The sequence below is a fragment of the Somniosus microcephalus genome, unplaced genomic scaffold (assembly GCF_052327205.1).
Source record: "Somniosus microcephalus isolate GS21.2 unplaced genomic scaffold, FLI_Smic_1.0 scaffold460, whole genome shotgun sequence".
NCBI lineage: Eukaryota > Metazoa > Chordata > Chondrichthyes > Squaliformes > Somniosidae > Somniosus > Somniosus microcephalus.
The window spans coordinates 128,395-154,264 of record NW_028225647.1 but is presented as its reverse complement, the minus strand read 5'-3'; the positions used below and the strand labels follow the sequence as shown (position 1 = coordinate 154,264).

The 25,870-nt window shown below is 47.0% G+C and overlaps 1 pseudogene; it reads right to left on the bottom strand.

Annotated features, from left to right (window-relative positions):
- LOC147081743 (dual oxidase 2-like) overlaps positions 1-24,755 on the bottom strand; it is a 102,262-nt pseudogene extending 77,507 nt beyond the window's left edge.
- Between the last annotated feature and the right edge of the window lie 1,115 nt (positions 24,756-25,870).

The window sequence follows — 25,870 nt, the reverse complement described above, 5'->3', positions numbered from 1 at the left end:
GTGCTCACGCTGTCGGAGGTGCCGTCTTTCGGATGAGACGTTAAACCGAGGCCCCCGTCTGCTCTCTCAGGTGGACGTAAAAGATCCCACGGCACTATTTCGAAGAACAGGGGAGTTCTCCCTGGTGTTCTGGACAATATTTATCCCTCAACCAACATAACAAAAACAGATTATCTGGTCATTATCACATTGCTGTTTGTGGGAGCTTGCTGTGTGCAAATTGGCTGCTGCGTTTCCCACATTACAACAGTGACTATACTTAAAAAAAAAGTACTTTATTGGCTGTAAAGCGCTTTGAGACGTCCGGTGGTCATGAAAGGCGCTATATAAATGCAAGCCTTTCTTTCTATGATTTCCTTGGTGGGTGTATCTTCTATCAGACTGCTAACTTTTCATTTTGTTCATTTAATCGTACATCATCCTCAGTGGTGTTAAAATCTGTGTCTGTGCTAGTGCAGCACTCCCGCTAGTACTACACTGAAGTGTCATCTAGATTTTTGAACCCACAACCTTCTAGGCCCAGAGGCGAGAGTGTTACCCACTGAGCCACAGCTGAACTAGGAAACCTAATTATAGAGAATTCGCCGTGATACAACTGTGCAGTGCTCTGGTAAGGCTGCACTTTTAGAATTGTATTTATATAGCTCCTTTCACAATCTCAGGACATCCCAAAGTGCTTTACAGCCAATGAAGTACTTTTGAAGTGTAGTCACTGTTGTAATGAAGGAAACGCAGCCAATTTGTGCACAGCAAGGTCCCACAAACAGCAACACGATAATGACCAGATAATCTGTTGCTTTTTTAAGTGATGTCGATTGAGGGTTAAATATTAGCCAGGACAGACGGAAGGTGACCTAGGCTCAAACAGGCAAAAATGTCATGGCAGACCTCAAGAGGTTCCTCTTCAAGAGTGTCAACAAGTGGCTGTGTATTGTAAGATATGTATTGGAGGCAAAAATCTTTGAATCGTTTAAGATGCAACTGGATGGGAGGACTGGAAAGGTTCGTTACGGATGGACAAAAAGATTGGCCAAATGGCCTTCCTCATCCTTATCTAACTTGTGCTTTTAGAAAAACATTTTGCTTTAGTTATTTAGGACTGGATTTTCATTCAGAAGTCGGGAAGAAGGCGGGACTACAACTTTCGGGTTTTAGTCCCGCCTCCATCGAGATGCGGCCAATCCACGCGATTTTCCCTTGATTGACCTTGTTGAGCCCGCCCAGCGGGCTCAGCAGGCCAATTAAGGGCCACCCGGCAACAGGTGATGTCACAGACTTAAATTTCATCTGTCAAGACGTGTTGACAGATGAAATATCAGTGTTTCACAGCTGTTTGAAGCTGTCAAACACTGACAGTCTTACTTCTAACCCGAGTCCTTCTACGCAGACTCAGTTAGAAATCACGCCGGCACTGAAAGCTGCAGGCTGTCACTTTTGACAGATCGCAGCCATTCTGCTTTCTGTGCCGGCTGACTGATGGACTCACGAAACCTAGAGGAAGGAAGGCTGTTATAAGTACAGGTAATTTAAACTTCTTTACACACTTTAGACACACTAAACACACTTACCTTTGCACTCATGCACCCATCACTCACCTGAACACCGACATCTCGACCCCTCCAAGTCCTTCAACCCGACGGCCCGCCTCCTCTAACCTGGCGTGGTTTGGAGCCGTCAGGAATCCCACACGACACCCTTCAAAATAGGGATTAGGCTAAAAACAGGCAGTTAATTGGCACTAATCCCTTCCCGCCTCGGGTCGGTGGGTCCCAGTGCGGGGCGGGTACCCGCCTCCTTTGAAACTTACGTGGAGGCGGGTTTTGGGCGGGATGGTGTCGGGACCCCCGAATTCGGGATTTTAGCCCCCCGCACACCTGAAAGCCCGCCTCACGGCACACTGAAAATCGACCCCTTAGTGTTTTCACTCTAACATTTTCAGCTTGTTCTGATTGCAGGTTTCTGCCAATGCTGCTCCATGAACAGCCACTAGGTGATGTGGTAGAGCAGCAAGAAGTGATTGGTCCTTCTCTTCTCCCAATTCGGAAAAATTTCCCCCTCCCCCACCCCCCCGCCCCGCCCACCACTTCAAAGGAAAGGCTGAGATTGGGAACTCGTCAATTGGAGAACTGCGTCTCCTACTTTAGATCTGTTTCCTATAAAGTTCCAAATTAGAAATGTGCATTATTTACTTGATCAATGATTGCAATGCATCCCATTAGACAACATACCTGCACTCGGGGGTTGTTTGGACTTTGGCCTGAGCTCGTTGTCCACTGACTGCGCTGGAATGGCAACTGCGCCCTCCCTGTGTTGTTAGGATCAAAAACCGAGTCTCCAGAAGGAACCTGAATGTTTAGGAATTCAGGAGGACAACCAGATCCAGTCACTTCCAAAATTTCGTCAATGACATGAAACCCTTAAAGGTTGAAATAAAACAGAAAAACATTCATTACAAAAGCTTGAGGCGAACGCTAGTGCTTCTTCAATGAAATACATATAAAGAACTATGGAAGAAGAGTTTGTTTGGCTGCAATCTGTAGTGGTATCGCAAGTGTGCGTATGAAGATTTCCTCTTCAGTATTTCTGGCAAAATCGTAGACATAATTATCATTTCTGCTATTTAAATAGAAGGAACATAGGAATTGCTAGACTAAAAAAGACCAAATCCATCTAAAATGCCTTCTACCATCCTGGTCGTCGTGGCATAGAATCATAGAAATCTACGGCACAGAAGGAGGCCATTCGGCCCTTCATGTCTGTGCCATCCCAAAAAGAGCAGGATACAAAGGTAATTGAGTTGTTGGCTAATCATAGCAATCAGTCTCTATCAATTAGTCTACAACAGACCCAGACACGAGGCGAGGAAAACCCCCAGTGATGGAGAGCTTTGGGAACCATGGCGGGGGTGGGGGGGGGAGTTTTAACATGGGTGAGCGGGTGGGAGTGAGTGCAGGTGGGGTGTTAAGTGGGCAAATAATCGAAGCGTGCCTGGAAGCCGGCTCCAACTCAGTGACTTCCGTGTTTTACTGAGGCGGGACGGGCAGCCAACGCGCTCCCAGGAGGCAGGTTGGCATTTTAAATAGGTTAATGAGGCTGGAAGCCTCGGATTCAACCTGCTTTGCAGGTGTTACTGTGGCTGGCCGGGCAGCTGCAGCGAGGCGAGGACAGCCTCGGGAAGTACTCCTTGTGGGCCAGGTGGAGCAGGAGTGCTTCCTCCCGGCCCCCCAACCAACATACAACCTCCACTCGCCAGGATCGGACCCCCCCTCCTCTGGAGTCAGGGATAGGACCGCCTGCACCCCCACCCAGGGTTGGGATCAGACCCTGCTTGGGATCAGATAGCCCTCCCTCCCCAGGGTCAGGGACCGGACCTATCTGGTCCTGCGGCCTCCTCCGGAGTGCTCCCCGCCAGACAGCCAAGTTCAATAAATCTCTACAGCGTGAGTGGAAACTGGGTTTCCTGCACACAACCGGACCTCCACCCAGCTCCCCACTCCAGTGCGTCGGGAAGTAACAATTCCCCCCAGAGGTCCAAAGTCACCTGTTCCTCCCAAGCATGATATACTTATCACGTCATGTCTCAAATTACTCATATGCTGCATCCCAACATGTTATTTTCTGAAAGAAATCTTTCTAATTTGCATTTGATTAAATCAATACTAACTGCTTCCACCATCACCCCAGGGAGTCTGTTCCAGAGGTTGACCATTCGCTCACTTATATGTTAACCACATTGCTACCGTGTTGACTTTGAGCAAAACAAGGTGCAGATTTAACTGTTATTGCACCTGGATCTGTTGGACCACGGGATGGGGAGAGGGTGAAGATCACACACCCAGAGAGGAGCGTGCCCGAGTCTCCCCTACATGCGGTGCCCAGGCAATCCAACACAGCTAGGTCCAATAATCAGAAAATGGGCCCCATAAAGTTCAAAGGCCATGTTATGCCACTTTATAGAAAACCTAATGGTAAACATAGAAACATAGACAATAGGAGCAGGAGTAGGCCATTCGGCCCCTCGAGCCTGTTCCGCCATTTAATGAGATTATGGTTGATCATCCAAATTCAGTACCCTGTCCCTGCTTTCTCCCCATATCCCTTGATCCTTTTAGCCTTAAGAAATATATCCTTCTTGAATATATTTAATGAATTGGCCTCAACTGCCTTCTGTGGTAGAGAATTCCACAGGTTCATCACTCTCTGGGTGAAGAAATTCCTCCTCATCTCTGTCCTAAATGGCTTAGCCCTTATCCTTAGACTGTGACCCCTGGTTCTGGACTCCCCCACCATCGGGAACATCCTTCCTGCATCTAGTCTGTCCAGTCCTGTTAATACGCCAATGAAAAGGAAGTGGTAATTGTATTTAAAATCTGGGTTTATAGGGGGTCACACAGCATTATCACTCAGGAATTTTCTGCAGTGCACTGCTGTGCTGTGATGAAGACCCAATGAGCTTCCCCAGCAGCTGGGGGACTCTGTGATGGGAGTCCTTTTGTCCACAGTTGCTCGCTTATGCTCTCCCGCCTCCTCCCCCCTCCTCGTGCTGAGGTGACCTGATCCAGCTTTCCTTTCTCTTTTTCTTCTTCTTGACACTGAGCTCGGCCATTCCTTTCAGCTGGTGAGCGCTGTGCTGCGCCAGATTAAGGCCTTAATCCAGGGCGTTAGATCACTTGGCCACGCTACCACCAGGTTACTGTTTCTGCTACACTTTGAACACGTTGGGTACTTGCGAGTTAACCTTCATGCAACATAACTTGGAGGTCAATGTGAAAACACCGTTCAGGCGAAAACTGTCAGCAATGGTTTATACTAGTTGCACTTTAAATTTGCTCTGCAGTTGAGGTGCCAAAGCCTCTGAACAGCGTTGTCACACAAAACTAAAGCACGTGGTTCTGGTGCTAGACAGGCAACCCAAAGGATGAGAGTGCAAACTCCACTGTGGTAAAGTTGTGCAATTCAATTCAACAAATCCAGTTATTTATAGAAACAAAATGACCATGAAAGTTGCAAGATTGACATTGACGTAAGAAAACTACTAGGCACTTGGTCTAAGCGTTAAACAAAGCTTTAATCAACTGTTTTACAACATGGAGGTCTAGTTGTGTCCTTCACTAGTTCCTGTTAAGAATGTCCTGCGCAAGCTGGGCCCGTGCCCGAGTATTTATACTCTCCCTGGACAGCGCCACCCGCAGGCCGCTCAGTATTATTTCATAAGTCTTTCTTTCATGAATGACTGATTCATGTCAGTCATTAAAAACCCAAATGGTTCATCAATGCACTTCAGAGAAGGAAACCTGCCACCGCTACCCAGTCTGGCCTCCGCGTACCTCTTTTCCACTGTGTGGTTGATGCTTAAGGGGTGCAATCTGTCCTGGGCGGAAGCACAAAATGGGTGATAGCGGATCGGCAGCCCGTGTTCCGATAGAGCTTGACAGGGTAGATGCGGTTTCCCCTGGCTGGAGAGTCTAGAACTATGGGTCACAGTCTCAGAATAAGGGGTCGGCCATTTAACACTGAGATGAGGAGAAATTTCTTCACTCAGAGGGTTGTGAATCTTTGGAATTCTCTACCCCAGAGGGCTGTGGATTCTCAGTCGCTGAGTATATTCAAGGTTGAGATTTTTGGACTATAGGGGAATCGAGGGATATGGGGATCAGGCGGGAAAGTGGAGTTGAAGTCGAAGATCAGCCATGATCTTAATGAATGGCGGAGCAGGCTCGAGGGGCCGAATGGCCTTCTCCTGCTCCTAATTCTTATGCTCTTAGCTTACACTACACTGCGCATGATTTTATTTTCAGTTGAAATCATGAAAATTTTACATTGTTTTGGAGCTCATTTTCGAAAGGAAGAAGGAAGAAAAGTAGCATTTACATCGCACGTTATCATCATTCTCAGGAATACCTTGAAGCATTTCACGTAAAATGAATTCCTTGGAAGGGCAGGGCCTGTTATTGGGCAAATGCAGCTGCAATTGTACACACAGCAAGATCAGCCAAGTGGTGACGAGATGAAAGACAAGCTAGTCCGCTTCTGCCAATATGTGGAACACTCTTTGTTCCAGGCCTACTCAGGTCCCCTCCCTCACCTCTTTTTCCGATACATTGATGACTGTATCGGTGCTGTTTCCTGCTCTCGCCCCGAACTAGACAATTTCATTCACTTTGCCTCCAATTTCCACCCTTCCCTCACCTTCACATGGTCCATCTCTGACTCTTCCCTTCCCTTCCTCGACTTCTCCGTCTCCATCTCTGGGGATAGGTTATCGACCAATATTCACTACAAGCCCACTGACTCCCAGAGCTACCCGGACTACACTTCCTCCCACCCCGCCTCCTGTAAGGACTCTATTCCATTCTCCCAGTTTCTCCGTCTCCGCCGTATCTGCTCCGACGATGCCACCTTCCACACCAGTGCTTCCGACATGTCTTCCTTTTTCCTCAACCGAGGATTCCCCTCTACCGTGGTTGACACGGCCCTCGACCGTGTCCATTCTATCTCCCGCACTTCTGCCCTCACCCCCGCCTGTAGTGTATGTAACCGTTCCACCTTTAAGAGAACTATTTTAAGGGTTGCGCTACTTTATCTTAGCTGCTGTATACTGTAATACCGGTGGTGACCACACCGGTATATAAGTGCTGTGTAATGATTTATTGGGCAGTTCCGCCCTGACCTTCAACCAGTAAAGACCTGTTAAAGTTTACTCTTGTGGTCTGTGTAGTAATTCTCAATATAACACACAGACTTAACAGTGGCGACGATTACGATCTAACCCTGCGGCAGAAATACATCCAAGGCAGTTTAACGGGCGTCGAGAGGAGGCATCCGCCCTCATCATTCTGCTGAGAGAAGACTCGGGTCTGCAGAGCAACGGAAGAATTCTGACACGAAGCCTTCCATCAGCAACAGGCAGTGATCATCCCTTCTATCACGGTAGTGGGTAAGCCGATCAGCGACGAGCAGCAAGTCGGCCACGTTGACTGTGAGTAGGGGAGAAAATAACAACAAAAAAATGGAGGATATAAGGGCGGAGAACTCGACCACGGCTGGGGAAAAGAGCCGGACAGAAGTCGGGGCCAGAGGCGCTGAGACTGGGGCAGCGTAAGGCACGGAAGCCGCGGTGATAGCAAAGGCAACCGGTGAAAAAGGCCGGGCAGCTACCAAGGCCGCGAGGCGCAGCGACCGGGACAGCGTAAGGCGTGGAGAAAATAGCGGGCTGGGAGACGCAACAGCGTCGAGAGAGAGCTCGACCGCGACCGGTGAAAAAGGCTGGGCAGCTACCGAGGCCGCGAGGCGCAGTGACTGGGTCAGCGTAAGGCGCGGGAGAAAATAAAAAAACCGCGGAGAACTCAGCCGCAGCCGGGGGGGAAAGGACCGGACTACAAGAGGGGCTGGGAGGCACGATTTGAAAACCGCTGGGGGAGGGCGAACACAGCAAATCGGCAATCGCCATTACAGCCAGCGGGGGAGAAAGGCAAACGCGGGAAGCCACCATTTTCGGAGGCGGGGGAAGAAGACAAGCGCGGGAAACCGCCATTTTGTAAAAAGAAAAAAAATAAAATAATAATAATTCTTTTGTTTCTCAAGAAGATCGCGAGGATGCCTAAGCGTGGTAACATCAACGATTTCGATCCCGATGTTGAAGATTGGGCCACGTATGTAGAACGCATAGAGATATATTGTAAGGCAAATAAAATATCAGATGAAGATAAAGCACTAACCTTACTAAACTCAATGGGTGCGAAGACATACGGGCTATTGAAGCATCTTCTATCACCAGCTAAACCGGCGGATCAGACTTTCGCTAATATTGTTGCTGTCCTGAAGAATCATTTGAACCCCACACCGCTGATGTTAGCGGAACGATTTAAATTTTATGCGAGAACGCAACTGAAAGAGGAAAGCAACGCGGAGTATTTAATTGAACTGCGCAAGCTAGCGAAATACTGTCAGTTTGGGGAAAGCCTGACAGAGGCACTGAGAGACAAATTCGTGTGTGGATTGTCGAAAGAAGGAACACAAAAGCGGTTGCTTGAAGAGAATGATCTTACACTTGATAAGGCTGTCACTATTGCAGCATCGCACAAAGCCGCAGCGAGAGGCACCGCGGAAATGCAGCTGAAGGCAGCGGTACTCAGCGTAGATCAAATGGCTTCGGGTACAAAGAAATGTTATCGTTGTGGGAAGACAACACACGATCAGAACCAATGCTGGTTTAAAAACCAGGAATGTAGAAAATGTGGCAAGCTTGGTCACATAGCTAAAGTATGCCGGTCAGGAAAGAAGACCAGCAACAAAAAGTCACCACAGGAAAAGTGCAGAAAGGTACATAAGGTGGCTGAGAAGAGTTCGGATGAACAGAATTCGGATTCAGACTCCAACAGCAAGGAACTGGGTAGTCTGAGAATTCACAACGTGAGTAAGGAAGCTGACCGACAAACTATCTGGGTCACACTGCAGATAGCAGGAGTCCAAGTGAAGATGGAATTGGACACTGGATCGGCGTTGACGGTCATGAATAAGCAAGATTACAAAAAGTTATTCAAACATATTCCCCTACGGGATACGGAGATAGTATTGCAGACATACACGGGGCAAAAAGTATACCCCATCGGAAAGATAAAAGTCAAGGTGATACACAAGGGCAAAGAACACCAAGGAATGGACTTATATGTACTACCTGAGGGAGGTCCACCACTTCTGGGACGGGAGTGGATCAGGAAAATAAATATGGACTGGCACTCCCTAAACGCAATAACGGTAGATTCCGGAAAAAAAGATGTCAAACCTGAACGATTGTCCAGAATATTGGATGAGGCTAAAGAGGTGTTCCAACAGGGACTGGGAACACTGAGAGGAATTAAGGCAAAAATCAAGATTGCAGAACATGCAAACCCAAAATTTTTCAAAGCCAGACCGGTACCGTATGCGATACGACCTGCTGTGGAAGCTGAGCTGGAAGGGCTGGAACATTCAGGAGTACTGTCTAAGGTGGACTGGAGTGAGTGGGCAACGCCCATTGTTCCCGTCATGAAGCGTTCATCGAGTAACAAGCCAGGGGAACCGGGGAAGGTCCGCATCTGTGGAGACTTCAAGATCACAGTTAATCCGGTGCTTCACACGGTGCAATATCCGCTTCCGCGGATTGAGGATATCTTTGCTTCATTGTCTGGCGGGAAACGCTTCACCAAGATAGACCTGGCGCAAGCGTACTTACAGATGGAAGTTGAGGAAGAGTCGCGCCAGTATCTCACAATCAGCACGTACAGAGGCTTGTATCGATATAATAGACTGGTTTTTGGAGTGGCTTCGGCTCCAGCAATTTGGCAGAGGGCCATGGAGCAGGTATTACAGGGAATTCCAGGCACTCAATGTTACTTGGACGATATCCTGATTACAGGAGATGACGATGAGGAACACCTTGCAAATTTGAAACTGGTGCTCACCAGGTTGAAGGAATATGGCCTTCGAGTTAATCGCCAGAAATGTGAGTTCTTTCAGGAACGGATCTCGTACTGTGGTCATGTCATTGACCAGGAGGGGCTGCACAAGTCACCTGACAAGATCGAAGCGGTTGTGAAGGCTCCCGCTCCGGAAAATTTATCCCAGTTGAGATCGTTCCTAGGGTTGACTAACTATTATCATAAGTTTCTGCCAAATCTATCCATGGTGCTGCACCCGCTGAATGCTCTTTTGCAGAAAGAAGTACCATGGAAGTGGAGCGAGGACTGTAAGAAGGCCTTTCGCAAAAGCAAGACATTGATCACCTCAGAGGAAGTGTTGGTTCACTTCAACCCAACGCTACCTATTCGTTTAGCTTGTGATGCTTCTCCTTATGGTATTGGAGCAGTACTCTCACACAAGTTGCCAAATGGCTCGGAAAGGCCAGTCGCATTTGCATCCAGATCATTGACCTCCGCTGAGCGCAACTATGCTCAGATAGATAGGGAGGCTCTCAGCCTGGTGTGGGGAGTAAAGAAGTTTCATCATTACCTGCAGGGCCAGAAGTTTACACTGCTGACAGACCACCAGCCGTTGGTATCCATATTCAACCCTAAAAAGGGCGTTTCCACTATGACAGCGCAAAGGCTACAGAGGTGGTCCCTTTTCCTAGGGCCACACCAGTATGACATAGAATACAAAGGATCAAAACAGCATGGGAATGCTGACGGTTTATCACGCCTACCATTGCCAACGGTAGAAGAGGCGCCTACAGTGGACCCAGTGGAGATGTTCCACTCGACCATAGTGGAATGTCTACCAGTAACAAATTCTACGATCGAAAAGGAAACAAGAAATGACCCGACTCTCTCACGAGTCTCCGAGTTAACGGTGAAGGGATGGCCAGCACATGGCGAACCACTGTTGCCAGCATTTTCGCAAGGAAGAGAACAGCTGTCAGTGTGCCGAGGAACTTTGATGTGTGGATCCAGAGTGGTGATTCCACCCAAACTCCAGCAAAAAGTGCTAAAGGAGCTTCACGAGGGGCATCTGGGTGGAGTGAAAATGAAGAACCTAGCCAGAGCGTTCGTGTGGTGGCCAGGTATCGATGGAGACATCGAAGAAATGACCAAGAGCTGTTTAGGATGCCAGAAGGTCCAAAACGCCCCACCACAAGCTCCTCTGCATCCATGGGAGTGGCCCTCATCTCCATGGCAAAGGGTACATATCGACTTTGCTGGTCCATTTATGGACTCAATGTTCTTAATCGCGGTGGATGCACACTCCAAGTGGCCGGAGGTAATAAAGATGTCCTCCACCACCACGGAAAAAACCATCACAGTATTAAGGACCATATTTGCCAGGAATGGGCTGCCGGAACAGATCTGTTCTGATAATGGACCGCAATTTGTGTCCGAAGAATTCAGGAAGTTCTTAAAAAACAATGGGGTTAAGCACTACACGTCCGCCCCAAACCATCCCGCCACCAATGGATTAGCTGAAAGGTTTGTCCAGACCTTCAAGAAGGCCATAAAGGCCATGGGTAATGAAGACATAAATCTACAACATAAGGTAGATAACTTCTTGTTGGCGTACAGGAATGCAACACATGCGGTCACCAACCAAACTCCCGCCATGATGTTTTTCAATAGAAGACTAAGATGCCGGCTGGATTTGATCAAGCCAAACATCAGGAGGGACGTAGAGAACCGGCAATTTCAAGGCATGAATGAAAGGCCAACTAGAACCTTCCAGATAGGTCAACAAGTTTTGGCCCAGGACTACCGTACCGAGAAATGGCAGCCTGGAACTATTTGCACACGACTAGGACCACTGATGTATACCGTGGACATTGGTGAAAGCATAATAAAGTGCCATGCTGACCAGATCATAGCGTCATCCGAAAAGGGACAACCTACACCACAACTTTATGCGCCTAATGATGAAGCAGAGATACCCATAGTATCTACCTCCGATCCGGTGATACTGGAACCAGATGAACCCGACACTGACATTCAAGCCGAATCGACCTTGCCAAAAGAACCTACTACACCACCGAAAACTACCACACAACCGAGGCGTTATCCGGACCGAGTCAGGAAGCCTCCAGAGAGACTGAATCTGTGAACTGTTTTTACATTAAGTTGTGTATATATGTTATGATGTTATGTTTAATGGGAAGATATACTGTTAACCTAAAAAGGGAGGATTGTAGTGTATGTAACCGTTCCACCTTTAAGAGAACTATTTTAAGGGTTGCACTACTTTATCTTGGCTGCTGTATACTGTAATACCGGTTGTGACCACACCGGTATATAAGTGCTGTGTAATGATTTATTGGGCAGTTCCGCCCTGACCTTCAACCAGTAAAGACCTGTTAAAGTTTACTCTTGTGGTCTGTGTAGTAATTCTCAATATAACACACAGACTTAACACCGCCCCTCCCTCCCGGAACCACGATAGGGTTCCCCCTGTTCTCACCTTTCACCCCACCAGCTTCCACATTCAACGGATCATCCTCCGCCATTTCCGCTACCTCCAAAGTGATCCCACCACCAAACGCATCTTCCCCTCCCCTCCTCTTTCAGCATTCCGTAGAGACCGCTCCCTCCGAGACACCCTAATCCACTCCTCTATCACCCCCAACAGCCCTTCCCCTTCACCTGGCACCTTCCCGTGCAAGCGCAGGAGATGTAACACCTGCCCCTATACCTCCCCCCTTCCCACTGTCCAGGGCCCCAAACACCCCTTCCAGGTGAAACAGCGATTTACTTGTACTTCTTGCAACCTAGTATACTGTATTCGCTGCTCACGATGCAGTCTCCTCTACACTGGGGAGACCAAACGCAGATTGGGTGACCGCTTTGCGGAACACCTCCGTTCAGTCCGTAAGGGTGACCCCGAGCTTCCGGTCGCCTGTCATTTTAATTCACCGCTCCATTCCCACTCAGACCTCACTGTACTTGGGCTCTTGCATTGTTCCACGGAAGCTCAATGTAAACTCGAGGAACAGCACCTCATCTTCCGATTAGGCACTTTACAGCCTTCCGGACTCAATATCGAGTTCAACAATTTCAGATCATAACCTCGGCCCCTATTCCATTTTTACTTATATTTTTTTTCCACCCCTTTGTTTTGGGTTTTCCCTCCCCCCTTTCCTTTTTTTTCTCTCTCCCACATGGCAGCTGTCTCCCATCCTGCCAGTACACTTCACACCTAATCTGAGCCGTCTTTTGTCTCCACTGTCCTATCACCATCTCGTCTGGTTTTGAATACCTCTTAATGTCTCTTTATTTCTTTTGATCTATCGCAGCCCTGCCTTCGATCTATTTAATTTCCTTTCCAGTTTTGAAAAAGGGTTTCGACCCAAAACGTCGACTCTAATTTCTCTCCACGGATGTTGCCTGTCCTGCTGAGTTTTTCCAGCATTTTCTGTTGTTATTCCTTGCTTCTGCTAATGTGGGTTAAGGGAAGAATATTGGCCAGGAAACCAGTAGAACTGGTTCTGAGAAAGCCACAAACTTTTCAAAACAGCAAAAGCAATACACTGTGGAGTTTAGAAGAGTGAGAAGTGATCTCATTGAAACATGTAAGATTCTGAGGGGGATTGACAGGGTAGGTGCTGAGAGGCTGTTTCCCCTGGCTGGAGAGTCTAGAACTAGGGGTCAGAGTTTCAGGATGAGGAGGAATTTCTTCACTCAGAGGGTTGTGAATCTTTGGAATTCTCTACCCCAGAGGGCTGTGGATGTTCAGTCGTTGAGTATATTCAAGGCTGGGATCGATAGATTTTTGGACTCTAGAGGAATCAAAGGATAGGGTAGGAAAGTGGAGTTGAGGTCGAAGATCAGTCATGAGCTTACATCAGAAGAATGAGAGGGGATCTCATTAAAACTTATAAAATTCTAACAGGACTAGACAGACTAGATGCAGGAAGGCTGTTCCCGATGGCGGGGGAGTTCAGAACCAGAGGTCACAGTCTAAAGATAAGGGGTAAGCCATTTAGGACTGAGAGGAGGAGGAATTTCTTCACCCAGAGAGTGGTGAACCTGTGGAATTCTCTGCCACGAGGGCAGTTGAGGCCAATTCATTAAATATATTCAAGAAGGAGTTAGATATATTTCTTAAAGCTAAAGGGATCAAGGGATATGGGGAGAAAGCAGGGACAGGGTACTGAATTTGGATGATCAGCCATGATCTCATTGAATGGCGGAACAGGCTCGAGGGGCCGAATGGCCTACTCCTGCTCCTATCTTCTATGTTTCTATGAATGGTGGAGCAGGCTCGAAGGGCCGTATGGCATTCTCCTGCTCCTATTTCTTATGTTCTTATGTACTGCAGGTGCTGGAAATCTGAAATAAAAATAGAAAACACTGGAATACACTCAGCAGGTCAGGCAGCATCTGCAGAGAGAGAAACAGAGTTAACGTTTCAGCTCGATGACCTTCCATGTGTAGATTCACTGATCCTACTTTCACGTAGGTAGGAACGCTCGAAACTATCACCAAATACAGCTCCACGCTGGGACCAGTCACTTTACCCGACAAGAGGGACATTCGTGGTAAATTAAAAGAAAAACAAATTTGCATATATATATATAGAGTGCCTTTCACATCCCAATTCTTTTCAGTCAGTGAAGTAATTTTCAAATATAGTCACTGGTGTTCTTTAGGCAAACACAGCAGCCAATTTGCGCACAGTAAGGTCCCACAAACAGCAATGAGATAAATGACCAGATAATCTGTTTTGGTGGATGTTGGTTGAGGGATAAATGTTGGCCCAGGACACCAGAAGTTCTGGTGCCACAGAACCTTTTACGCCCACCTGAGAGGGTAGACGGGGCCTCGGTTTTAACGTCTCATCCGAAAGGCAGCACCTCCGGCAGAGCAGCACTCCCTCAGTACCGCACGGTCAGCTTAGGTTATGTGCTCAAGTCTCTGAGGTTATGACCTTCTGACTCAGAGGCGCGAGCCACTGAGCCAAAGCTGACGCCAAATTATTCTCATGTATGGTAAAGGGGTTAGCTCAAGTAGAGTGGGAGGAGGCTCGTGTGGAGCATAAACTTCGGCGTGGACCTATTGGGCCGAATGGCCTGCTTCTGTGCTGTAAATACAACGTCAGAAAAAATGAAAGGCAGTTAAATAGCACATGTTGATATGACTTCCTTTGTAGAGTTGGCCTGCATAAGGTTTGCAATTAGATTTGAATTTGTGGTTTTTTGCGCCAGTGTCCTTTTATAACTGTTTCCATTGTGCTCCTTGAATAGTGTTGAGAGGTTGAAGAAATTCTTACAGGTTGACTGACCAGATTGTGGTCGATCTTATCTTTACCCTGGAGACAGCGCCATCTTTGGAAGCAATGCACTCTCGCCTCTGAGTTCAAGTCCCACTCCAGAGACTTGAGGAGGGGGAGCTTGGTACAGTGGTACCGTTCTTGCCTCGGAATCAGAAGGTTGTGAGCTCGTGGCCCACTCTGGGGCTCGGGCACATAATCTAGGGCTGGTACTTCGGCACAGTGCTGATGGGGTACTGCACTGTTGATGCTGCCTTTCAGGTGAGGTGATAAACCGAGGCCCGGTCGGCCCTTAAAGGCGATGTAGAAGACTGCATGACACTATTTGAAGAAGCGCAAAGTGTTGCCCTGGCTCACATTTAGCCCTCAACCATCTTCATCACTAAAACAGATTATTTGCTCATTTATCTCATTGCTGTTTGTGGGAGCTTGCTGTGCGCATATTGGCTGCCATGTTTCCTACATTACAACACTTCAAAAAATACTTAATTGGCTGTGGCTAGCATGAAAGGTGCTACGTAAACGCAAGTTCTTTCTTTCTTTGTGCATGTGAGCATGGTAGGGCTTTGAGGCTTTTTTTTATGTTATGGGTTGGGATACAGTCAGGTGGAGACCCATAGTCCACAAGTGTACCTGTATTAAATTTTCCTTAAAGTGTATCACTGGTCCCTAAAATTGGTATCAGAATGCGATGGATTCACTCTGTGTATGTGAATATACCGTCTTTGTGACTGCTATCTGTTTGCACTACTTTTATTTGCACCCTAATCGTGAACTATGTGGCAGAAAGACATTGAGAGCTAGTTTATTTTTCTGAAACACTTCTCATCTGGGAAGATGTGGCAATTCTACTGATGTCCCCAAAAAGTCCAAGCCAGCTTACCGAAATAAACAAACAACATAGTTCTGTTTCTGTCACACGGTATTCCCGACGTTCCCTTCATTGCTACATTGCTGATGCTCTGGGGATTTGGTAACTGTGGTTCCTGTAACATCTGGTAAACTCCATCAGCATAATTCGAAGGTAACAGGCATACAAAGGGGGCACCTGGAAGGAATACAGCAAAGTAACATTTTTTGACAATTGCCTTTAAAGCAAACTTCTTAAAGCTTTAGCAAGCATGATACCAGAACTAAGAGCTTATAATTCTCAGGGAAGACTGAACAGGCGGGGGCTCTTTTCTCTGGAAAAGAGAAGGCTGAGGGGTAACCTGATAGAGATCTTTAAAATTATGAAAGGGTTTGATAGGGTAGACGTAGAGAAGAGGGCGGGTTTGGAGGCAGGTCCGCTGTCAAAATCGCAAAGATTGACAGTGGGTAGGAAACCTGCTGTCAACCCGCCTCCACACGAGTCTCCCAGGTGCCGGGTCTGTCAGCGGAGAACTGACCCGACACCAAGCGGCGGGGGAGACAATTCAACTACTTAAATGGCTTGTTAAAAGCCAATTTAAGAGTATTTTGAGGCTTACTTGTAATTTTACCTTCTCTCCCACTGGCTACCCGCTGTTCGGGGAACACGCCAGCTCAACCTGGCGTGCTGTGGGTCTGCTCTGATGTTTGTGAAAAGCTGGCAGCTGCAGAAGTGGTGTCAAGGATGTCATGTTGCAGATGGTGAGTTTCAGAGCGCAGAAAATGTTGGTTACTGCATTTTTAATATATATAGATTTCTTTAGCTTACAAGTTTTTAGATCCAATTGTGTGTCCAGTGCCACCTCATTGGGAGAACCTCTCTCACCATTGACAGATCGCTTCTGTCATCTCACCTGCAGCTGCCATCTATTGCAGCAACATCACAGCCAATGAAACAATCAGACCTTGGTCCTCTGAATCCTTCCACGATCAGCACCAACACCAACATCACCAACATCACCAACCTCATCACCAACCTTCTCCGCCATCATCTGATGCTGCATTGGACACAGGGCATCAGCCCCTGACAACATTGTTGCCCGGGAGGCCAGCGATGACATCACCATGGCCAGATTTTCTTCACTTGACGCTGTAAACCCTGGCTGCCACATGATGCGCCAGGTTGACACCATCCCACAACAGCAACGTGAAGCATCCCTTTAATGTCCAAGCCATTCCATGCACACTCATCACTATAGGGGTGGAGTTATGACTGAACAATCACCGGAACTCAGTAAGACACTTCTCAAGGTGCGCTCAGATCTGTCCAATAAGGGGCACTTTTGGAAAAAGAGATTTCACTGAATGACAACGCATTACCAGAAACTTCACATGGACATTGGCTAAACCTCTCAAGTGCCCACCCTTGTGAGTTGTTAGTTGGTATGCATGCAGTAGGATGAGGGTGAGTGTGAGGGGTGGCTAGTGAGATGGGGAAGTGATAAAGTAGATAGAGAGGGTTAGGTAGAGGTGCGAGGGAAGTTGGTGTCCTGGGGAGGTCTCTTCCGCCCTTGGAAGGGAAGAGAACATCCCCTGCGTGCTGAAGCGTTCACCTTTGTGCAGTGATTGCAGCACCTCAATGCTGTCAAACACTGACAGAACAACTGTCAAGCTCCACATGGACGTGGTCCCTTTAAGGAAACCGGCTGATGACGCATCATCAAATGATGTCATCAGACCCGCTTCCTGTTAATTGGTAAGGCGGGCTCAACAAGGCCAGTCAAGGGAAAATCACGTCTGCAGAGCGGATGCAGCTGGGAGCTGGACCGGAACCTGGAAACCAGCTGTCCTGCCCCCATCCCACCTCCTCAATTAAATTCGCGGCCGATGTTTCGACTTGTGGGAGAGTCCAAAACTAGGGGCCATCTATATAAGATAGTCACTAAAAAATTCAATAAGGAATTCAGGAGAAACTTCTTTACCCAGAGAGTGGTTAGAACGTGGAACTCACTACCACAGGGAGTAGTTGAGGTGAATAGCATCGATGCATTTAAGGAGAAACTAGATAAGTACATGAGGGAGAAAGAAATAGAAGGTTATGCTGACAGGGTGAGATGAGGTAGGGTGGGAGGAGGCTCGTGTGGAGCATAAACACCGGCACGGACCAGATGGGCCGAATGGCCTGTTTCTCTGCTGTAAATTCGATGTAAATCTATTACTCTGGCGTGTCTCAGTTGACATTCAGTATTTGTAAAGCTTACTTCCTGCTACCTTTCCTTCCCTGGTAGTTTATTCAAATGATGCGCTATTTTGAGGTACTGTACATTCTTTGGAAATGTTAATGCAGAACAAAATTCCCAAACTTTCCCCCGTTTCCTCCTTTCCTGGAGGCGTTGACTGCCTCACTGATGCAAGATCCCACGTGCTCCAGTAACACTCTGCTTCCTCAACAATGTGGCCACGATTCACGCACGAGCCACAAAAAAGAAGTGAGTGCCAACTATAGAGGGTTTAATGGCCAAGCCCAATCTTGTCCTCACTCAGCATCCAGGTGAACGCTTCCAGTGGGGATTGCTGTGTGAAAGTAAGAGCCCTGGACGATTATTCCCTTCCCTGCTCCAGGACAACTACAAGCCAGTCGGAGCCTGTACCACCGCCCTCGGCTGAAATCAACAAACTTGGCCAAAAAACGAGGATTCAAGCTGAAACTCTTGCTCGTCTGTGGGTTTAGAGGCAGACCGCTTACCTCTGAGCCATTGAAATGGCTGAATTGTGGAATCAGAGAATGATACAGCACATAAGGGGGCCATTTGATCCAACATGCCTGTGCCAGCAATCCTATTCACCTTCAGTATGAAACTATTCATTATATTCGCTAGAGTTAGGCTTATATTCACTAGAGTTTAGAAGAATGAGAGGGGATCTCATTGAAACTTATAAAATTCTAACAGGACTAGACAGACTAGATGCAGGAAGGATGTTCCCCATGGTGGGGGAGTCCAGAACCGGGGTCACAGTCTAATGATAAGGGGTGAGCCATTTCGGACAGAGATGAGGAGGAATTTCTTCACCCAGAGAGTGGTGAACCTGTGGAATTCTCTACCACACAGGGCAGTTGAGGCCAATACATTAAATATATTCAAGAAGGAGTTAGATATATTTCTTAAGGCTAAAGGGATCAAGGGATATGGGGAGAAAGCAGGGACAGGCTACTGAATTTGGATGATCAGCCATGATCTCATTAAATGGCGGAGCAGGCTCGAGGGGCCGAATGGCCTACTCCTGCTCCTATCTTCTATGTTTATCACAAATGTTTCCGGTTGCAGACTGTAAGATTATGATTTGGGTGTGTTATAATTGGGTGTACCTCAAGTGTCACCTTTTTGAAAGAAATTATTTATTGCACATTCAGGCATGCAGCTGACTCGCTATTTGGACAGGCTGTTATAAGATGCCTTTGTTAACTTGAAGTCAAAAAAAATAAAACCGCTTACCCACTGTACCCCTGCTGTGATGCGCTAGATTATTGTACCATCCATCATATCGTTGCATCTCCCAGTTCAATAGAGCACCTAAACCAAAACAAAACAGTCTGGTCAAAGTTGAAATGATCCTACTCAATAACATGTTGCTCAGAATTTCATTATTACAGGAAACTTTGTGATATCCGGCACCGACGGGACCGAGCTGTTACCGATCTATCAAAACTGCCGGACATACCAGCGTTAGTGTTGAAGCATACGGAGGTTTTCATCTCCGTATCTGACAACAAACACTGTTGCTTAGCAACAGCTTCAAACAGTCGGCCCGTACCTTGGAAGCGTCTCTGTAGCTTAGCAACAGCTTCAGAGAGACTTTCCAGAGCCTGACTGTTGGAAAAAAAAGCCACGAGAAGGAAAAAAAAGCCACGAGAAGAAAAAAAACCTAACAAAACGGCTCCTGATTTCTGCCGGTAGATCGAGGTTTCTGGACATACAACCTCTGGATAAACCAAAGTCTCCTGTAATAGGATAAAAAATTGAACAAAAGCAAACTGCTGAATTACATTTAAACAGACAGATTCTCATACCTTTTAACTTGTGCCAATTTTTTTGTGTAAACAAAGTTATTTAAAGAAAAAAAACAAAACGCATTTAAAAGTTTCAGTATTATTTTGTTCTCCTTCAGAATCGTAACCCTTAATGTTATTTCATACAAACTGAGGTGGATTTTTGTCCCCCACATGAGTTGCAATCTGCCGATAACCCCTGGAAATCAATGTAATGAAGATCAGGTTCTATAAACATCAGCCGATCTGCTCCAGCAGATTATCACCCAGACAGTGAAAGTCTACTCCAATATATCTAAATACGGATTTCAGTTTTTCTTAAATGGTAGCCAGATACCAAAAGTATAATCCAAGAAAGAAAGCCTGACATTTATATTGGATCCATTCATTTATATTTCTTAAAATGCTTCAAACAATGAGTTAGGATTTGGGTGTGTTGTCCGCATTGTCCGCATGCCCGATACGAGACTCCCAAAACAAACGCTCTATTCGGAGCTCCGGCACGGCAAGGGAGCCCCAGGTGGGCAGAGGAAACGCTTCAACGGCACCCTCAAAGCCTCCTTGAAAAAGTGCAACATCCCCACCGACACCTGGAAATCCCTGGCCCAAGACTGCACAAAGTGGAGGAGAAGCATCCGGGAAGGCGCCGAACACCCCGAGTCTCTTCGCCGGGAGCAAGCGGAAGCCAAGCGCAGGCAGCGCAAGGAGCGCACGTCAACCCAAGCACCCCACCCACCCGTCCCCTTCAACCACCGTCTGCCCCGCCTGTGACAGAGGCTGTAGGTCCCGCATTGGACTCATCAGTCACCTGAGAACTCATTTTTAATGCGGAAGCAAGTCATCCTCGGTTCCGAGGGACTGCCTAAGAAGAAGAGGATTTGGAGTTCAGTGACTATTGTTATGCAGGCAACAGCAGCAGCTACTCTGCACCAGGAACATCGCACTCTCGACCTCCTCCAACCCTAAGTCCCAACCTATGCCCTATGATCCTTTGACCTCCAATGCATCTCCCTTCCACACCCCTTCTCTTTTGGGGGCAGAACCTTCATCCATCTCTGTTGCACTGTCTCAAATTCTCTCCCCGAACCTCTTCACCTTGCTACTTCTCTCCCCACCTGCCAAAGCCTCCTCAAACCCTATCCTTTGGACCACGTATTGGTCATCTTTCCCATCTCTTCTACTCCTGCTCAGTGTTCACTCTCATCTATGTGGCAGCTCAGATAAAGGGCTTCGGCCACAAACACTAACCTGGCTTTTCTATGTCAAGATCCTGGTGGACCTGCTGCATATTTCCAGCATTTCCTGTTTTTGGTATCAATGTTTTATTGCATGGATTAGCAATTGCCATTGAAGCTCTTAAAGCAAATATTGAGCTACACAATCAGCCTTCATCTCTGGCTTTGAAATAATCTGCCGCCATCATCAGAAGGTGAAGCAGAATACAAAACAATGGCTGTGTAATTAAACCAAGATCTGCACTCAACATTCAACGTTTGTTGTTTTACATTATCTTCGAATTGCTGAGGGCAACCTTAAGATGAGTTGTTAAGTAGCATGTTTATTCACTCATTCCATCTCCCATCATGTGCTAAATATTTGTGAGTAATTCTTTGACAATTTACCTCCAAGCATCGATATAAATTTCTTTGCATTTCTAGGCATCCCAAAATTGTGGTCGCCATGGTGCTGTTTTGATGTAAAAGGACAACGCGACTGCAAAACTGCTTTAAACAGCCGGGGAAACTTATTTTGAGTGACTCAGGGCCAGCAGACCATACAAAGCACTTTCTCCCCGCGGTACCCATAGTTACAGCATTGTTCGCTCAACTCTGTGCTCTCCTAACCCCGGGCTACTCCTAGTGCATGTAAACAAATACATTCCACAAGCCCCCTCCCCGCCGTCCAACCCATAATCAAAACCTGGCCGGCAAGGGGCATACCTAAAGCTTCATCAGAAATCCGAGGAATTAAAGAAAAACCTATCTAATGGGACATTTAACTCTGCTTCCACTGTACTGTACCTGCAAACACTTGATGCTTGAATTGAGAAAGAGTTCCATTTTCCATTGTCACTAACATCCTCATCTTAATCAGCACAAAAATGCACCAAAAAGTAAACAACAACAATAACAACTTGTATTTATATAGCGTCTGAAGGCTGTAGGCAGAAACAAAGGTAAGTGAACATTTTCTAACACTTTACACTCACCTTACATACTCACCACTCCACACTTGCACCCATCACTCACCTCTACATCGCACTTTCAGACCCCTCCGACGCCTACAGACCTCCTACTCATCTCCTACACCCTGGCGGGGCTCCCCGAGGTCGGGAAGCCAGCATCTCAGAAGGAAAAATGGGGATAATCCTATTTTCTACCTGTTAACAGGCAGTTAATAGGCTTTAATCCCTTTCCTGCCTCGAGGAGACGGGACTCGGGGCAGGACGGCTTCTCGCCTCCTGGCAAGAGGGCACAGAGGCGGGTTGGGGGCCACCCGCCCCCAAATTCTGCAACTGTACCGCCAGTCCCACCTCCATACCTGCCTCCTCGGGGCTGACGAAATCCAGCCCTCAGACTTTCATCAGCCCCTGGGATAATTTCTCAGCTGTTTCCCTGTTCCTCTAGACTTCCATTAGTGCCACCAATGGGTTTCCCAATGGGAATTCCCCACTATGTGAACTCCTTGGAGGAGAAAGACCCATGGAGGGATGCCAGATAGGTCAAACTGCACCAGATGTGTTCTGTGCCCACATCACACCTTCATCTATGGACAAAGGTGCACATACCTTATTTTGGCAAAGGATTAGTACGTACAAATGCTCCAACTCTCAAGATAGGTTCTGGCAGCAGACCTGATGGCACAGATAAAGGCCTGACTCGCTGCAATACTGGATGGTTCTTCAGAAGCACCCCACTCACAGTACGTCATGTTTTCAGTGGTGCATCAAGGGAGCTACGCCAAGGTGATCAACAGCCAGCACAGCCTGATTGGCCACCCAACCAGTTCTCCAAGTCCCAGCGTGGCTACTTTGCAGCGGCCATGGGGAACTGTCTTCCCAGCCCCTGGGACAGCAGAGAGCCAGACGCTGAGCTGTGCCGTCCGCTGCAAAGAAACCTGCAGCTAACATGGATCATACAGTTGGCATAGCCAATAACCATCACAGTCAGCCGTGGTCTCAAACCTGTCTCCGGCTCCTTATAGGCATACTGGCCAATGGGGATGGCGAACAGGGCTACTCTCCTCAAAAACAGCCCATCCCCACTTCAGCAGCCATCAGACAAGAGCTGCTCCACAACTCACCTGCAGATTCATGTCTTTGCCTTGGGTTTGCTTTCCTTTTACTTTTTGCCTGAGATTTCTTCGCGCTTCTCCCCTTTAGCCTTGGCTGAAGAAAGCCTGCAAGCATTGTTATGCCACTATTTTTGCCAATCCTCTTCGATTGTCCGTTTCCTTTAAATCTCACCTCTGGTCCTATCACTAGGCTACCTCCCTGCAGATGTACAAATCGGCACCTGGAACTGTGAATAATTATGACCAATGTTCCCTCTAATTTGTTTTTTTGGCTGCGCGGCCCATTCAAATTTCCTTACATGTGCGGTTGCTCCATTTAAAAGCCGGTGATCCGGCTGCGCGGGACCTCCAGACCGCTGCGAGGCCGTGCAGTTTAATGGGAACATTGATTATGACTCTGTAAAATTGTGTGCTATTATTACATTGCTATTCTGGCTAGGTCTGCACATGTTCCTAACCATTCAGGATTGAATCACGCCAGTATGCAAAAAATCAGCCCCAAAGACTTGATTGCTCATACATTATTTAGTCAGGTCCGTGGTACAAATCCTTTGGGGGCCCCCTTATTTAAAAGTAAGCCAACAATAAATGTTACCGATAGCAAAAATATGGCGGATGCTGGAAATGCGAAACAACAACAGAAAACGCTGGAAAAACTCAGCAGGCCAGGCAGCATCCGTGGAGAGAGAAACAGAGTTAACGTTTCAGGTCGATGACCCTTCGTCAGAACTGAGAAAAAAGCAGGAAATGGAAAGCGGGTTTAGGGGCTGGGAAAAGGGGGAGGGGATGAAAGAACAAAAGGGAAGGTCAGTGATAGGATAGAAAGCAGGAGAGATTAAGAGAGATTGAGAGACATTAAGAGATATTCAAGGCGAGAGGAGGTGGTAATGGGACAGGTTAAGGAGCAAAGGATGGCTCTAGATGGGGTGTGAATTGCACTGGTAGAATGAAGGACAGCTGCCGTGTGGGGGGGAAGAAGAAAAAAGGGGGGCCAAATAAAAATTGTGGATAAAAAAAGGAAGAAAATATATTCTTCCATATATAATACATCTTGAGTATTGTGTGCAGTTTTGGTCGCCTTATCTGAGGAAGGATGTTCTTGCCATGGAGGGAGTTCAGCAAAGATTCACCAGACTGATACCTGGGATGGCAGGAATGACGTATGAGGAGAGATTGGGTCGATTGCGCTTATACTCGCTGGAGTTTAGAAGAATGAGAGGGGATCTCATTGAAACTTATAAAATTCTGACAGGACTGGACAGACTAGATGCAGGAAGGATGTTCCCGATGGTCGGGGAGTCCAGAACCAGGGGTCACAGTCTAAGGATAAGGGGTAAGCCATTTAGGACAGAAATGAGGAGGAATTTCTTCACTCAGAGAGTGGTGAACCTGTGGAATTCTCTACCACAGAAGGCAGTAGAGGCCAATTCATTAAATATATTCAAGAAGGAGTTGGATATATTTCTTAAGGCTAAAGGGATCAAGGGGTATGGGGAGAAAGCAGGGACAGGGTACTGAGTTTGGATGATCAGCCATGATCGCATTGAATGGCGGAGCAGGCTCGAGGGGCCGAATGGCCTACTCCTGCTCCTATCTTCTATGTTTCTATATATGTGATAGGGGCCGAGGTTATGATCTGAAATTGTTGAACTCTATGTTGAGTCCAGAGGGCTGTAGAGTGCCTAATCGAAAGATGAGGTGCTGTTCCTCAAATGTTACTGTTTGTTTTGCAACAAGTTCCATTTCTAAAATACAGTGGCAGTATTACTTACTGGTAAATGAAGGACAACACAGTCCAGAAAATGACCAGTGGTATTAAGTTACTCCTCGCTGTCATCATCTTCCAACTTCGAAACTTTTACAGCTATGGAATTTGGAGTCTCCACATTGATCTGTCAACCATAGTAAAGAAATATGCATGGAACAGAATGTGTTATTGGCTCAGTAATTCCTGTCGGGGGCTTGCCGCGCGTGCAAGCCCCCGATGTGCGCTCACCCTGCGCGCCGACATCTGAAATCTGGCCCGCAGTGGATTTCCTGTCAGTGGCCCGGTTCTGATCCCTGCGCGCTGTGCTAACCTGACCCAGCGGCGTAGTTAGTGCGATGTGCCGGCTGGGATCAGGTGAGCACTGTTCAGCCAATCAGGGGAGGGGAAACTTCATTCATAAGTTTGATAGTAAAGACTGTCAAACTCATGAAAAGTACTGCACCCCAAAACACTACTTAAACTTTAAATAAAATTTTAAAAAGCATCCCAATAATTAAATTAACTATGAATAACTTTAAAAAACTATTATAAACAATTAATCAAATTTTTGAAAAAAATAAATTTTTTAAAAATCGGGGCTAAAACTAAACTTACCTTACTGTAAATTCTTTAAAAATAACAAACCTGTGGAAAAAAAAATTCTAAATTGTACTAAAAGCCCACTTACCTGTAAAACTAAGTACTTACGTCTGGTTTTTCCACGCGTAAAAACCGGAGGCCTTTACACTTGGGCAACTCTGGAAAAAAAAAAGGAATTTCACTGCGCAAGCGCTGCCTGTGCAGTCGCACGCGCTGTGCCTCTGAACCCCTTCGTTCAGAGGACTGGAAATGCCGGTTTTCCCCGCATGCGCTGTGCATGCTGAACACGGGCATTTCCTCCGGCCAGACGCGTGAGTACCCCGACCGTACTCACGCGTTCAGAGAGGAATTACTGGGCCAATGTGTAAAAAATATGCAGAATTTGCCGGCGCTCTTTTAGATGCAATTCAATTTGTGCGGTGCAAATAGTACCTCTGTTGCACAATTCTGGTCTCCATGTTATAAAAAGGATATAGAGGCACTGGAGAAGGTGCAAAAAAGATTCACAAGGATGATACCAGAACCGAGAGCTAATAACTATTAGCAAAGACTGATCAGGCTGGGGCTCTTTCCTCAAGGTCCACATTCTAACCACTCTCTGGGTG